Below are 17,424 nucleotides of genomic sequence, written 5' to 3'. Positions count from 1 at the left end.
GTTTAACAGTGACTGGTTAATCTATATTGTAATAAAAGGGTGAAATAAGACTGGATATTTATAGTTTCGTGGTTAAGATCATGATTAACAGACAATCTGAATCCTGGTTCTGCTGCTAATAACGATGTAGCCCAAAGGAACTTATTTAGTCTCTCTAAACTTTACTTTCCTGAAAAATGGAGGTAATACCTATTTCATAGCATCAATGATTTCATGAGGTAACAGTATGTTGTGTTGGACAACATGGCATACAGTAAGCAGTTTTATATAATACATAGTCTTACTGTTCCTTAATAAGCCAAAGTATCTGGATAGAAATTTTCAATAGTTCTAGAATCTTGTGGTTTGGAATCCCAGCTGCACATTGAACAAACTGGAGAGCTTTAAAAACAAAGTATAAGACAAAACAAAAAAACAGAAACAAAACCCAGGGACACATCCAAGACTGGATATTATATTCTTATAAAAGCTCCCTATGTAATTCTAATGTAATTTTAATGCAACAAGGATTGAGAACCACTGCTCTAATTGGAAGCTTGAGGCTAAGCAAGGGGAGAAAATGAGGATATTAGGCAAGGGGGTACATGGAGAAAATAGTGGTGACATTCGAAAAGCAAGAGACCTGCTTTAACATATGTACACTGGAGTTACATTTTCAGTTACAGCTGTGAATTTTCAAATATCCATTTATAATATGTAACTGAGGTAGAAGTGGTTCTCAGACTGGGGTCTGTGGACATTCTGGGGATCTGACAGCTCTTTCTCCAAATTTAACACGTGATTTACTTTCAATGAAAATCTCAAAAAATGAGCAAAAACCTAGCCTGGAACATCGTGGACAATGATAATCAAGGATTGCCTTATAATGTCAGTGCTATATTCATATGTACTATTATGATTTACATTTACAGTTTTGCTGGTGTTTAAATAACACGACTTTAACAGCTCTAGGCTAGTGAGAGAGGTGGACTTAACACAGATGATGTTTTTATATTGTGTGCAAAATGGTGGCCTGGGGTACCAACAAAAGTTGACAATGAGTCAAATGGGACAAGCAAATATCGAGCCATAGTATGGTAGGCACGTTCATCTCAGAAGGACTTGGCCCATAATACCAATCATGATAGTCACATTTTGACCAGTAACTTTGTAACACATCATAATGATTTAAAGTTTACTGGTTCTACAGTTTTATTTGCACTTAGTTTTTAATTTTTAAAAACTTTTTTAATATTTTAATTTTATTGGAGTTGATTTACAATGTTGTGTTAGTTTCAGGTGTACAGCAAAGTGATTCTGTTATACAGATACATATATTCATTGTTTTTTAGATTCTTTTCTCATATAGGTTATCACAGAATATTGGATAGAGTTCCCTGTGCTCTACAGTAGGTCCTTGTTGGTTATCTATCTTATATATAGTAGTGTGCGTGTGTTCATCCCAAGCTCCTGATTTAACCCTCTCCCCCATGTTTCCCCTCTGGTAACCATAAGTTGTTTTTGATATCTATAAGTCAGCTCCTGTTTTGTAAATAAGTTCATTTGTATCTTTTTAAAATTAAATTCCATATATGAGCGATATTGTATGATATTTGTCTTTCTCTGACTTACTACACTTAGTATGATAATCTCTATGTTGCTGCAAATGGCATTATTTCCTTCTTTTTTATGGCTAAGTAATATTCCATTATATATATGTACCACACCTTTTTTATCTGTTCCTCTGTTGATGGACATTTAGGTTGCTTCCAGATCTTGGCTATTGTAAAAAGTGCTGCAATGAACATTGGGGTGCATGTATCCTTTCGGATTATGGTTTTCTCCAGATATATGCCCAGGAGTGGGATTGCTGGATCACATGGTAGCTATTTTAAGTTTTTTAAGGAACTTCCATACTGTTCTCCATAGTGGTTGTACCAATCTACATTCCCAACAACAGTGTAGGGAGATTCCCTTTTCTCCACATCCTCTCCAGCATTTATTGTTTGTAGACTTTTTGATGATGGCCTGCATTTAGGTTTTAAAAATCATTTTGGTTTTATAGTTGTACGAGGTCTATAAAAAAATTATACTGAGTTCAGTTTTCTACAATGTAATTAAAAAATAACTTATGTCAGCTGGTCCAAAAATTTTTTTTCCCTTAAATAGTTGTGGGGAGTCCTGGAAGAAAGACTGAATGGATTCAAATCTCAGTTCCATTATATAAGGAGGAGGCTTTCAACTTTTCTTAAAATCTTTAAGATCTCTTTCTCTCTCTCAGGTATTATTCTGAAGTTGGCAAAAAGTCATACTTGGCACACCTGTCAGAATGGCTATTATCAAAAAGACAACAAATAACAAGTGTTGGTGAGGATATGGAGAAAAGGGGACCCTCGGGCACCGTTGGTGGGAATGTAGATTGGTGCAGCCACTATGGAAAACAGTATGGAGGTTCCTCAGAAAACTAAAAATAGAACTACCATAGGATCCAACAAGTCCACTCCTGGGTATTTATCCAAAGAAAACAAACACACTAATTGGAAAAGATATATGCACCCCTATGTTCACTGCAGCATTATTTACAATAGACTAGATATGGAAGCAACCCAAGTGCCCAGATGAATGGATAAAGAAGCTATGGTTTATATATACAATGCAATATTACTCACAAAAAAGAATGAAATTTTGCCATTGCAACAACATGGATGGACCTAGAGGCTATCATGCTAAATGAAATAAATCAGACAGAGAAAGGCAAATACTGTATGATCTCAGTTACATATGGAATCTAAAAAACAAAACAAATGAGCGAACATAACAAAACAGGGTCATAGATATAGAGAACAAATTGCCAAAGTGGAAGGGGGTGAGGGGAGAAAAGACATAGGTCATGGGTATGATATGTACAGTGTGGGGAATATAGCCAGTAACTATGTAATATCTTTGGTATGGTGACATATCATAACTACACTTATCATGGTGGTTATTTTGAAATGTATAAATACCAAATCACTATGCTGGTGCAACAGGAACTAATATAGTGTTGGATGTTAACTGTACTTCAAAAACAAAAAACTAATGCACTCATAGAAAAATAGATCATTGTGGTTACCAGAGGCAAGAGGTGGGTGAAGGGGGAATTGGAAGAAGGTGGTCAAAAGGTACAAACTTCCAGTTATAAGATAAATAAGTACTAGGGATGTAATGTACAACATGATAAATATAATGAACACTGCTGTATGTTACATATAAAAGTTAAGACAGTAAATCCTAAGAGTTCTCATCACACACAAAAAGGTTTTTTTCCCTGTTCTTTAATTTTGAGATGATGGATGTTCACTAAAGTTATTGTGATAATCATTTCATGACGCAGGTAAGTCAAATTATTATGCTGTACACCTTAAACTTATACAGTGCTGTGTGTCAATTATATAGAGAGAGTATGATCCTATTTTTGTTTAAAAAGAGTTTTAAGGGCTTCCTTGGTGGCGCAGTGGTTGAGAGTCCGCCTGCCGATGCAGGGGACATGGGTTCGTGCCCTCGTCTGGGAAGATCCCACACGCTGCAGAGCGATTGGGCCCATGAGCCATGGCCGCTGAGCCTGGGAGAGTTTTAAGACATCTAATATTATATATACTTATATGAGGACAGGAGAAAGAGTAAAGATACAAGTACAAAACTATAGATACTGTTTACCCCTGGGAAAGTAGGCATAGGAAGAGGTAAGGAGTTTTCCCTATTTGTTTATACACTTTTTGTTTGTTTGAATTTTTTTTCAAACACCATGTACTATTACTGTAATTTTTAATCAAATTTTTCAAAACTGGGGGAGGGGGCAGTGAGAATCAAATAAAGATACATGCCTTTAAAGGCTTTTAAAATCACAGATAAGAAATACCTACCATAAAAACTAGAGCATTACCAACTTTTTACTTTGCTAGATATTTTTTAAAAGATTACTGAAATAGAGAACTCCTAAAATGACTAATTATATATAAAACTTTAAGACCTCTATCTTATATAAACTTTCCAAGACAGAACAATATTATTTAATAACAGTTCAAATATATATACAGTGATTAAGGGAAAAATATTGAGTATCTATCATACACCAGTGTTTCTCAAATTTTAATTTTTCTAAATATTATGGTAGACAGAGTAATGACCCCCCAAAAAATGTCCATGTCCCAATCTCTGGAACCTGTGTATATGTAACTTTACATTGAAAAGGAACTTTGAGGATGTGATTAAGTTAATCTTGAGATGGTGGGGGAGGGGTCCCTGGATTATCCTGGTACGCCCAACATAATCACAAATCCTTAAAAAAAAGAGGCAGGAGGTAGAGGTGAAAGATGATGCTACATTGCTACCTCTGAAGACTGGTGAAGGGGCCATGAGCCAAGGAAAATAGGAGGCCTCTAGAAAGCTATAAAAGTCAAAGCGACAGACGTTCCCCTAAAGCCTCCAGAAGGAGGAAGACAGCCCTCTGGACCCATTGTAAACTTCTGACCCCAGAACTGTGAGACCATGAGTGTATGTTGTTTTAAGCCATAAAGTTGTGGCAATTTCTTACAGCAGAAATAGGATCCTAATACAAGTATCATCTTAGGAGCTTGCAGAAAATGTATATTCCCAGGTCCTACTCCCAGAGATTCTGACTCAGGAGGTCTGCATGTTTAATAAGAAAGCTCTATGCCTCTGATGCAGGTGATCTCTGAATCATACTTTGAGAAATAGCACTTTAGAGCACACATCAAAATAAATACCTCACAGGTAAAAAGAATCACATCTAAATTTTAATGGGGAAAACTAGCAGAATATTCAATATGTATTTATTTGACCTGTGGAATAATGAGACCTTTCTCAGCTTGGAAAGAGAAAAATACACACAAAGGAAAATATTGGCAGATTAAAATGTTTTAAATCTAAATTTTATATATTTCTTTTTATATTTCTTAAAGGTAAAAGGTAGAAGGGGACTTCCCTGGTGGTGCAGTGGTTAAGAATCCACCTGCCAACGCAGGGGACACGGGTTCGAGCCCTGGTCCGGGAAGATCCCACATGCCATGGAGCAACTAAGCCCGCGAGTCACAACTACTGAGCCTGCGTGCCACAACTACTGAAGCCCATGCGCCTAGAGCGCGTGCTCTGCAACAAGAGAAGCCACCGCAATGAGAAGCCTGTGCACTGCAACAAAGAGTAGCCCCCACTCGCCGCAACCAGAGAAAGCCTGTGCACAGCAACGAAGACCCAATGCAGCCAAAAATTAATAAATAAAATAAATTTATAAAAAAGGGAAAATATTTCTATACTATATGGTTGACAAAGTGTTCCTATTTATATTATATTATTCTATATGCTATTTTAATTAAACTTACTATTTCAAAAGTTGAAAAGAGAAAGAATTCACATAAGGTGAAATAAAAAGAGTAAACACATAGAGAGGAATGTTTACTCTCTCTAGCAAAGAAATACCAATTAAAACCATGTTGAAAATCCATGTTTTATCTACTATAATAGTAAAGTTAAAAATAATTTTTTTAATTATCTATGAAAAATGGTTTGAGTGATGTTATGTCAACATGATGGAATATCCAACAGCCATTAAAATAATTAGAGTATTTAGAAAAATGCACTCAAAATCCATTAAGTTAAACAACAATACATACAATTTTATGTTTAAGACTTTTTTCAATAATGTATAAACTGATATAAAGATGATCTGAAACAATGACAATATAAAAAACTATAATAAGTTTGCTAAAGTTTGCTAAAATAAGCTCTCTAAAGCTTCTGAAGATTTTTAAATACTTTACTTCTTAAAAGCAAAATTAGAAAGAAAAACAGTACTATCTATCTATCTTTTCACTTTCACCATCATTTCATAAAAGAAATAACAAAAATTTAACAGTCATGATCCAGAAAAAGGAGTCTCTCTTGAGAAAGGCTGCCATCTTTGCCATGGACAAATGAAAAGCTTATGTTAGACTAGCACAGGTCTGAGGACCAGTCTTTGGGAACCACTACTACTACCCTGAAAACTACTGGACTTTAGGCCCTGTGTGAATAGTAACCAAGAGCCCAACTACAGTTCTCTGGGGGTTCTTCCTCTTTCTCTCTCTACTGCTCCCACTTCAACCAGCCTGAGAAGCTTATCTATCATTTGAAGGAGCAATGATAGGGAGGGTAGAGACCATGTTCCACAAAAGTGGAAAACTGCCAATTCTAAAAAAAAGGGGGCAATGGACCAGAAGTCATTGAGAAAGATAGCTTGCCAAAAAGAAAATGAGATGATGTAATAGCACCAAGAAAGAATACCTACTGGTTCCTTCAGTGATCCAACCAGTTGAAGCAGGGAGACAATGCCACCCTTTTAACCATTTGTTTGTTCAAGTGGATTCATTCATTAACCTCTGTGCAAATGTGGGGAGATCAATTATTTTGAATGGAAGTTGCAGTTTAGTTGTAAATGGCTATGGTAAAGATATCACCTTGCTATATATAAGGTTGGTAAGAAAAGAAACAATACTTTTTTCTCTCTAATTTTTTTCCTCAAAGGCAGTTTCATATTGCTCTATTTCCCCTTTAAAATGGGTAACTCTGCCAAAGACAGTATCCTTTGATAAAGATAATGATCAAGCAGGGGGATTTAATGTTAATGTAATGCTTTTAATTAACGTTTTATTGGATAACTCTGTGGTCATTATCGTCAACTTCAATCAGCCAAGTACAGGATATTTCCTAGAACCAGATTAAACTGGTTTTAGTTCAGCCAGTATACATCAGTCAAGCATAGCTATCATCATCAACCAATTATTTATTGTTATATTATTTTAAAATCATCTGTTTAGAAGATAAACTTGCCAACATGCTTTAATTCCATATTTAACTTAGATCTTTTACCTAAATTTTGATAGCTAAATAAATCTTAACACTAACATTTATACTTGTAACAGATCTTGAAATTGACAGATCTCTCAATGAAACAGAGAACAAATGAAAAAAATTTTATAATAACTTGCAAAAAGTATGAAAATGCTATACTAGAAGTCAGAAGATCTGGATTCTAATTTCAGCTTTGTCATGAACTGGTTCCAAGACTTTGGGGAAGGTCAATTAAACACAAACTCACTTGTAAAATGAAGGAATGTGAAACTAGATGGCCCCTTCCAATTTAAATAATATCTGATTCTACATGTGCCAATTTTTGGAGTTATAAAATACTATCATCCCATTTACCACTTTGTCCACAAGCACAGAGTGATCCTGGTACATCTAGCCTACCACAAACTAAAAATAATCATGGGGGTGCTGGTCAGAGTACAAAACTTGTCCCAACTACAGCTGTTTTTGCTTTCTGTGACTCAAAATCTTAGAATTATCTATGCCTCCTCCCTTTCTCCCGCCTCCAATAAGTAAAGTCTGACTGCTTCTATTAACAATCTCCCATATCTGATCCCTCACCATTCCCAGTTTGGCCAAAGCGTTGGTTGCATAAAGAGAAGCAATGAGAGATGAGGTAAAATAAGGACGCTATCTGTCATTAATGCCCTTTATGCATCCAATGGTCTGGCTCACCTGATCTTATTCTCTCCCAGAGCCACCTCAAGATATCCCACCCCTCCGTATTCCACTGAATCACTCTAATTTTCTTGTTTCCAGCACTCCCCTCCTGGCAAGCCTCATAGCCCCACCTCAGTTGTTTTAATCACTCTCTCCAACTATTCCAGTGTTCTTAAAGCCACACCATGTAAAAACTTTGTGGTAAGGAGGTGGTTCATCCTTTGTGCTCCAACTCTCCTAATACTCTTACTGCTTTTCCATTCTTGATACCCCACTAATTTACCAATGAGTCCCAAAAATTATAGCTAGTGACTCAAAAATCACTTCAACTAACTTTTTTTTTTTTGCGGAGCACAGGCTCCGGACGCACAGGCTCAGCAGCCACGGCTCACGGGCCCAGCTGCTCTGCGGCATGTGGGATCTTCCCGGACCGGGGCACGAACCCCCGTCCCCTGCATCGGCAGGCGGACTCTCAACCACTGTGCCACCAGGGAAGCCCTCAACTAACTTTTTTAAAACTGCATTTTAAAGGTTCAAATCTCACCATTTATACAAGCCTTCTAAAATATTCTTTGGAAGAGTTTTAAAATTTTCTTCATAAAGAATTTGCTATTAAGTTCATTCAAAAATAGATTTGTTTGTTACACTTGTGTATGGGTTTTTAAAATTACATTTTCTAACAATCTCTACTCTTATGAAGTTAAAAATTTAACTTTACCACTTGATCAAAGTTCTACAGATTAAAAGAACAGGGTATGATATGATCCAGCAATCCCACTACTGGGCATATACCCTGAGAAAACCATAATTCAAAAAGAGTCATGTACCACAATGTTCATTGCAGCTCTATTTACAATAGCCAGGACACGGAAGCAACCTAAGTGTCCATCAACAGATGAATGGATAAAGAAGATGTGGCACATATATACAATAGAATATTACTCAGCCATAAAAAGAAACGAAATTGAGTTATTTGTAGTGAGGTGGATGGACCTAGAGTCTGTCATACAGAGTGAAGTAAGTCAGAAAGAGGAAAACAAATACCATATGCTAACTCATATAGATGGAATCTAAAAAAAAAAAAATGGTTCTGAAGAACATAGGGGCAGGACAGCAATAAAGATGCAGACGTAGAGAATGGACCTCAGGACACAGGGAGGGGGAACGGTAAGCTGAGATGAAGTGAGAGAGTGGCATGGACTTATAAATACTACCAAATGTAAAACAGATAGCTAGTGGGAAGCAGCCGAATAGCACAGCGAGATCAGCTCGGTGCTTTTTGACCACCTAGAGGGGTGGGATAGGAAGGGTGGGAGGGAGATGAAAGAGGGAGGAGATATGGGGATATATGTATATGTATGGCTGATTCACTTTGTTATAAAGCAGACACTAACACACTACTGCAAAGCAATTATACTCCAGTAAAGATGTTAAAAAAAAAAAAAAAGAACAGGGTATGAAATAATACAATGAGCTCTAGTTCAGCTTAAAAACACAATTCTTCCCTAGGTCTTATCCCAGCTCATCTGGTCCTATTATACCTTCCCATGATGTTTTATTGTTTTTAGGAGAAGAGCTCATTGTACCTTATGCTTTTCCTTCCTAAAACTTAGCACAGATAAAAATAAATCACTATTTGCCTCTCTTCTCTAACCCACTAAGCTACATGAGAACAAGGACCAACTCTCTTACAGTTACCCAGCACAGCACTTAGCATGAAGAAGCTCTCAAACACTTGTTGAAATACTGAATGGTTAATGTTCCATCATATTTTGTTTTCTGCCTATTTCAGCTTATTTCTGGTTAAAGTGATAAAGGCTTGCTGTTACCCTTTCCAGATAACTATAATTTTCTTCTTCTCTTGGATTTGACATTTTGCACTGAAATAGTTTTTGTGAGTTTTTTTTTAATGCCCTTACGTATATAATTTTCTTAAACGGGACAAGGAAATATTTGTTTTTAAAATAAAGAAATTGCATTAGGTAATCACCACATCTCTAGCCCAGGACAAAAACATTTTCATTTTAAAAAATAAAAAAGAGACGGGCTTCCCTGGTGGCACAGTGGTTGGGACTCCACCTGCCGATGTCGGGGACGCGGGTTCGTGCCCTGATCTGGGAGGATCCCGCGTGCCGCGTAGAGGCTGGGCCCGTAAGCCATGGCCGCTGAGCCTGCGTGTCCGGAGCCTGTGCTCCACGACGGGAGAGGCCACAGCAGTGACAGGCCCACGTACCACACAAAAAATAATAATAATAATAAAATAAAATAAAAAAGAGAGAGTACTTTCTGAGTTCTAATTTCCATATTGGTTATTGGAATTTCTAGGCCTCAACAGTCTTTTAAGGGATAACAGAGAATTCATCATACCAACCTATTGATTGCTTACGTGATGAGCTGGGGGAAACTTAAGCTCTAGAAAGAAAACTGTATTTTAAGTAATTTAAAGACTTGCTATAAGGTAAGAGTGGAAAAAAGAGGTATCTGCATGTCAAAAAATTCAAGTGAAATCCAGCTCTTCTCCAGAAGGCAATGGGAGAATGCCTTCAAGTAGAGGACAGTCTTATGGAGCACATTCAGATAAGTCTAATTCAGGGTGATGCCTGACAGATAATAAAGGTGTTACTAGAATGCTTAGGTGGGAACTCAATCTTAGATATCAGAAAAAGCTCCCAGAAGGCATGGTATTTAAAATGAAAGAACTAGGGAATTCCTTGGTGTTCCAGTGGTTAGGGCTCGGCGCTTCTATTGCAGGGGGCACAGGTTCGATCCCTGGTGGGGGAACTAAGATCCCACATGCTGTGTGGCACGGCCAAAAATTAAAAAAAGAAAAAAAGAATTAGACCTAGTCAGTGTTACTGAGGTGTTCTTTTGTTTTGCCTCCTTAAGTTCAGGCTGCCAGAACTGTGCTTTTAGCCACATATCATAGATGCACAGGCACAAACTTAGAGCTACACAGATTTTATTCATTTCCTTTTTACTTGCACTGACCCTATTTTTTAATTTCTCTGTGCTCTGTGTAAACCATTAAGCCTAATTCACCACTTTTTCAGGGCCTGAAAATCCTCAAGTAGAAAATATTGTCCTTTCCACTTTTGTAGGAATATTCCTGATTATATGGGTGTTATCACTCCATACCACATGCAGAAAGAACCATGGGACAAAAAGCTGAGAAAATGCTGCCACAAAAGGAAACAAAGTCCTGGGCTTCCCTGGTGGCGCAGTGGTTAGGAATCTGCCTGCCAAGGCAGGGGGTCATGGGTTCGAGACCTGATCCAGGAAGATCCCACATGCCACTGAGCAACTAAGCTAGTGTGCCACAACTACTGAGCCTGTGTGCCACAACTATGAAGCCCGTGTGCCTAGAGCCCGTGCTGCACAACTACAGAAGCCACCGCAATGAGAAGCCTGCACACTGCAACGAAGAGTAGCCCCTGCTCGCTGCAACCAGAGAAAAGCCCACACGCAGCAACGAAGACCCAACGCAGCCAAAAATAAAATAAATAAATTTATTAAAAAAAAAAAAAAAGGAAACAAAGTCCTGTCTCTCAAAACCACAAGTTCTAGATTTAGCTATACACTCAAAACATGACCCTGTGCTAAAAAAGCAACAATCCACTATTCTAGTTCTGTTTTGTTTTGTTCCAGCTTTCCTAATCCCAGATAACTGGCACATAACTTTCCAAAATTACTCTCAAGCTTAACCTAATTTAGTCTTTCTTACATTTTTATCTCGTGGGAATATGGTTACAACATAGGCTGGTCCCCAAAAATACATTCTGTCCTTTCAACCTCCTTCCCTCTACCACATGCATGATTCCTACTTTTAAGTACTCTTAACATTCATATTTTCCACTGACTGCGTGTTGGTATGTGTGAACCCTAAAACTCCAGCACAAATAAAAAGTGGATAGAGTTGTTTTTAGTTAAGAGTTGAAAACTTGCACATACACACTAAGATCAGTTCTGCTCAGTTCTCTTGAACAAAGATGGAATTAGGTAACATCCGTTGCAGTGGACCTGTCATCTCCAGGGCAGAGCTATTTCTGGAAGAGCATCCAGGTAAAAGCCTAAGGCCATAGGAGGTGTCTTCTAGGTCTCCTCTTATCTCAGTCTACAACTCAGAGATGATATGTAGGTGCTGGGGACCTAGATATTACATTCCAGGCCTCGTCCTTTTGTACTAGGTTCTTTACCAGAAGCCCATCCAGAATATAGGAGTCAGCGCAGGAATATGGGGCACTCCCTAGGACAAATCCATTTGCAAGAGTATTAATGTACAGAGTACATGTTAGAACATTTTCCCTCTCCTCAGAAGTTACAAAACAGCATCCCATGTTCACTACTTAACACTTTGCTTGTATACATATCCTGAAGTTTTTATCCAGTTTGTTTTAAACCTCAGTTCTCTAAAATTAATGCTTTTATTCTCTGACTAAAGGCAAATTATGTTTAACAAGATTTCTTAAGAGAATTTATGAACCTCTGGATATTTTCCACAAAATTATGTATGTATATACACAGATGCATTTTTTTTCCTAGCAAGAGGGTTGATATTTTTCAGCAGATTCTCAAAAGGGTTAGTACCCTAAATGAGAAACAATGACATACAGCAATCTTTTTTTTCCTTTTCTGTGTGGATATTTTTCAGAAAAAAATGATTTAAGGTAAACAAATACACCAATGCAATGCAATCAGGTAAAATCAGGATACTTATTTCTAAAAAGGTTCTCCTACCCTTTTTGTTAGATGTGAAATAGTCTCTGGACCCAATGCAGAAGCCACTTGGGCAGTACCACTGAATGCATTGACAGTGAAAAAATGGAGTACACTTGCAAGAGACTGTCTTTTCTTTACATTTGCTTGTTCTCTAATCCTCAGTAAGCTAAACTTTATCTTCAGCAAATTGGAAGACTAAATATGTTTATGTTGGCTTCCCTGGTGGCGCAGTGGTTAAGAATCCGCCTGCTAATGCAGGGGACACGGGTTCGAGCCCTGGTCCGGGAAGATCCCACATGCCACGGAGCAACTAAGAGCCTGTGTTGCGCACCTAGAGCCGTTTCTCCACAACAAGAGAAGCCACCGCAATGAGAAGCTTGCGCACAGCAACAAAGAGTAGTCCCCGCTCGCTGCAACTAGAGAAAGCCTGTGTGCAGCAACAAAAACCCAACAGAGCCAAAAATAAATAAATAAATAAAATAAATGAATAAAAAACAATAGTTCACATAAGAATCACAAAATCTTAGCACTTGATGAAAATATGAAAACCAGGATGGGAACCCAGATTAACCCTCTCTCCCAAAATAACTTAAAATTATCACCACCCAAAGCAATGAAAATACTGTGCTCAGTTGAAAAGAATCTGAAATTTTGTGTACTTATTAAAATGACAAAAGAGCATTTTCTGAACATTTTGGCTTAGAAGTTTGAGTTTTCAAATTTTAGCCCTACACCACCACATTTTTATTCTGTAAGTTCTTATATTTCAAAACAGTTACATTCATCATGTATGTGACAATATTTAATTTCTGGCTTCCAGACAGCTGGCTTGTCCCTTGTCATTAATGAGTAGTAAATACAAGGTCACCCTTAGCCCAATCCTAGTTGAGGAATTCAAAAGAAAAGTCAGAAATGAATTACTTCCCGGTAAACAAATCCCCAGTGGATTTACCAACTCTAGTCAGTCAGCCCAGCACTTGTGGGCACTTGTATGCACACACAGGTGTGCACACACACACACCAAAAATAACACTACATCAAACAAATTTTTTTCTGCCTTCTCTTCTTCATTTATCTTCCCATTTACTCATTATTTCCTTGCCATTATTAACTATTATCTTTCTTCAGAGGTTTAGTCGCATACTTCCCTATCAGCCTTGCCCTTTCTTCTGCTCAAATCCCCAAACTTCCACGACTTTCTGGGTCATAAAGTAAATTGAGACATCTGCATAAAAGTATATCTGCATATGTGAAATTTAGAGGGAAAAATATTAAAAACTATACTTAAAATTCTCAGAATTTAAAAATGTAGAATAATTTTAAAGAAAAGAGAATGGTTAATATTTAGCAAAAAATATTATGTAAATAACAAGGATTGTAAATAACTGGCGGAGTTTCCCTTTCATACTCTGGATGACAAGAAGCCTACAGCAAAATCTGAGGCCCAACTATGTATGACCCTTAGGGCCCAGCTATTTTTTCTACCCTATCTTGACTACTTCCTGTAATTTATAATTTTAATGTCCCTGTGCTTATCATAAACCTTATAATTCAGATCCTTTGATGTTCAGAAGTCTTTAAATGAGTAAAATAGAGACTAGTGAGCAACAAGGCAACATTTCCAGTTTCTCAAGTAACAGTCATCATACTACCACTTAAAATTCAGCCTCACCACAAAGGATTATATAATCAGATTCAAGCAGTACAGTAAACGACTATGTTTTTAAAAACTTGGGTCTTTGGTTTTAGATACAACGGCATCTGAAGATTAAAAAAAAAAAGATTTACTATGCTCTTGCAAAAGCAATATAGTTTGTGCAATAACACTGTTGCTACATGAAAATGCTTGATAAAATGTTGTTAAGAGGCATCTGGTGGCAGGGTCTGGGGAAGGGGCGGCAGGCGCCACGTCGGGCCACGAAAGTGGCAAGAAGAAGCCCCTGAAGCAGCCCAAGATGCAAACCAAGGAGATGGATGAGGAAGATAAGGCATTCTAGCAGAAACTGAAGGAGGAGCAAAAGAAACTCGAGGAGCTAAAAGCAAAGGCTGCGAGGAAAGGCCCCCTGGGCACAGGCGGAATTAAGAAATCTGATAAAAAGTAAGCTGCTTCTAGACTCCACGTATCCAGGCAAGTTAATGAACAACACACACACACATACACATGTGCACACAGCAGCAGCAACAACAATCTATGGGGTGGGGGGCAGGGGTAAGAAATGAGAATCTAGATTTGCTACCATATATTATCAAATATGTCTACTTATCAAAAAAAAAAAAGTAAGCTGTTCCTTGTGCCTGAGGCAATGATGATCCTTAATTCCATTCCTGTTTAAACATCTGGATTAAACATCTGGATTCCCTGCCATAACATCTGTTGCCACCTATAGCTAGAATGAAGTGTTGTCTTGAAACCTATTGTACATTTAAGAATAAACTTTTGTAAAAAACAAAATCATTAAAAAAGAAAGTGTTGTTAAGACAAAACTTCCCTGCCTAGCTGACTATAATAATCAAATCTTTTTTGGATTCAGAACATGAACAAGTGATGGAATTTCTGCAAGAAGGAGTCAAAGAAACATTGTATCATAGAGCACTTAGAGCATACATGTAGGAATCAAACGTTTGGGATAATACTTGCTGTAGGAATGATTTTTCACAAAAGACCAAAAGAGAAAGAAATACTCAGATTGTTACCCCTTCCCAGCCTGAAATTTTAAATTACAGAATTTTTTTTTGAAGAACTATAAATGAAATACTATTTTCATATTATTGCCTGGTGATTTAAGAATAAACAAAAAAATTATTTTAAAATAAAATCTGTTACAGCAATCACACTGCATCTGATAAATATAAGAACTTGTATTTGCCACTGTATCAAGTGGCTAAGAGAAAAAAGAAATCACTATTTTTGAGAACTGAAGTATTTTTCTATTTTCAAGTACAAAGAAGTATAGTTAATTTAAAGATTTGGCACAGAATAAGACAATTAAAATTCTATTGTCAAATAATAGATAAATTCAAAGAGTTGAAATATGCTAGCAGTGTCACTAGCCTTGACCAGAGGAACTTTCAGATGTGTTAAGACGTGTAAGAACCATCTTTAGGGGCTGAGCCCAGGAATAAAATCTGGGATTCTGCCAAGACTATTCCTCCTGCAACACAAGGCAAAGCTTTTGTGTGACACAACAGTAGATCCAAATTTCTTGCCAATATCATGTACCTTTATTTTTGCAGCATATGAATGAAATCACCCTGCTCTTGGAAAGTCTGTTAATTCTTAAGAAATAAACCAAGGAAAAGGGAGTAGTAAACCAGTTCAAGCAACATTTTGGTTTTTGTGGTTGTATATTAAAAAATAAAATAGTAGTTGATGAGAGTGATAGCTAAAAAAAAATGGAAATAACTAGATTGACTTCCATGTGGTTAGAGCTACATTTGATGAACTTGGGTCTACTCAGCATACCTCTGCCTCCCATCCCTGCCCTTCTCATAGCTCCTCTTCTGCAAATGAGTGCTTTATATTGCAAAGGCCACCAAGTCCAAAAACTATAATAGCTTTCCTTATTTTGCCATCATTTTTATAGCTCCTATCAAGTTCAAGTTTGGGGGTACACGTAACGAACTGAAAAAACTAAGAAATGCCAGTCTTTTAAAGTTTAGCAACATGTAGGCTCACATAAAACACTTTTTTAACGTTTAAGGCCAATTTATTTTGTAAATTTTCATCTCCTATTTGAAATCCTTAACTTACTATAAATATATATGTATCTTTAAAAATGATCAGAAATGGGCGCAAAAGCATGAAATGTATTTTGAGTTCTTTTCAAGAAAAGATATATCTCTCCTCTCTTATCAAATAATGCTACCCCTTCCTAATGACAAGCACTTCTTGAAGAGAACAACAATATCAAAACCAATCCTATTCCAAAATATATCATTTGTAGAGATAAAAAATAAAGCTTGAATATTAACTTGGAATTTATATTATATTAATTTTATTCAGACATAAGTTACCTAGTGAATTAAAAAGGAGCCACTTACACAACCAGGTGAAACAGGATAAGCAAAAGAAAACTGTTCATAAATGGGCAATATACTAATTAGTATTCTGTTCTGCTTTAATTAATTTAAGAGAATCATTAGCTAAATCAACTATGTAAAATATAATTTCACAGTATTTGAAATTATGTAAAACTTTTCTTTATATCTAAGATATTTTAAAACTTGCCTATAATTAGTTGGATAAACTGGTTTTTACAGATCTCATAAACTGTAACCCATATTCTGTTCAATTATTACAAATATTGAATTAGGTTCAATTTAATAAGACTACTATATTTGCAGTATTAACTAAGTCAGATATGGAATTATTATATTTAATTAAGGTTTAATTTTAAGATATTATCTTAAACATTTCTGGTTTGTCTTCAAAATACTTTATTTTTTCAGTTTTCTATATGGACATTTAATAGAACATGCCACTACCTTTGCAGTTGGATTTTACTACTATCCTTTATCTGAACTGAGAAGTACTAGCCAACAGATCAAATAATTAAGAGGTTATACAATTTGAGGTAGCATCTTCACAAATCCTTTATAGAAAGACACCATGTCAAAAGTATGTCAAAATTCTCACTAAGCTAAATTCTGACAATCTCTGTCAAATTCAGAAACAATGAATTTCAGTTAAAAATACGTAACTTATATTAAATACATTCTCCTTAACAGCTTTTATTTTAAAAACACCTTCTACCCCCAAGTACAGTTAATACTTCTGTCTAAACCTCATTCTCTTCCCAGTTTTCTCATTTTTATCATATTTTTTCCCCATTAAAGTAAGCATATTGTATTTTGGTTTCTTTTCTCCCTACTCATTGTTCAGATCAGCATTTTAAAAATCTTTTAAGCAATGCTGTTCAAAGAAAACAGGCTATATGAAGCTAAAGAAAATTCCCTAAGTTCAATGTTTTTCAACCTGAGATCATCTTCCTGGACCTATTTATTAAAAATCCACACAAATCAAACACTACAACTGTAAACAGCTACAGAAAATTGGAAGCTTAAAAATAAAGCCGTTGAAAACACTTCATTACACACCTTCTCTGTGAAGCCCTTTGTTTCCACTGAAAACCATACTGGAATCCTTGTATAAAATAAGTGGCCTTC

At 36.5% G+C, this 17,424-nt stretch overlaps 1 protein-coding gene and 1 pseudogene across 13 annotated transcripts in view; one reads left to right on the top strand and one right to left on the bottom strand.

Moving 5' to 3' along the window:
* Positions 1-17,424, bottom strand: part of ATOSA (atos homolog A) — an 85,516-nt gene that overhangs the window by 42,483 nt on the left and 25,609 nt on the right. The window lies entirely within an intron of this gene.
* Positions 12,223-15,504, top strand: LOC149750187 (translation machinery-associated protein 7 pseudogene; annotated as a pseudogene).

Source organism: Delphinapterus leucas, chromosome 2 (assembly GCF_059928025.1).
Source record: "Delphinapterus leucas isolate spDelLeu-1000000601 "Yukka" chromosome 2, BTC_Dleu_Yukka2, whole genome shotgun sequence".
NCBI classification, from domain to species: Eukaryota; Metazoa; Chordata; class Mammalia; order Artiodactyla; family Monodontidae; genus Delphinapterus; species Delphinapterus leucas.
The sequence above is the reverse complement of the archived record's forward strand: the minus strand, read 5'-3'. Positions and strand labels throughout refer to the sequence as shown.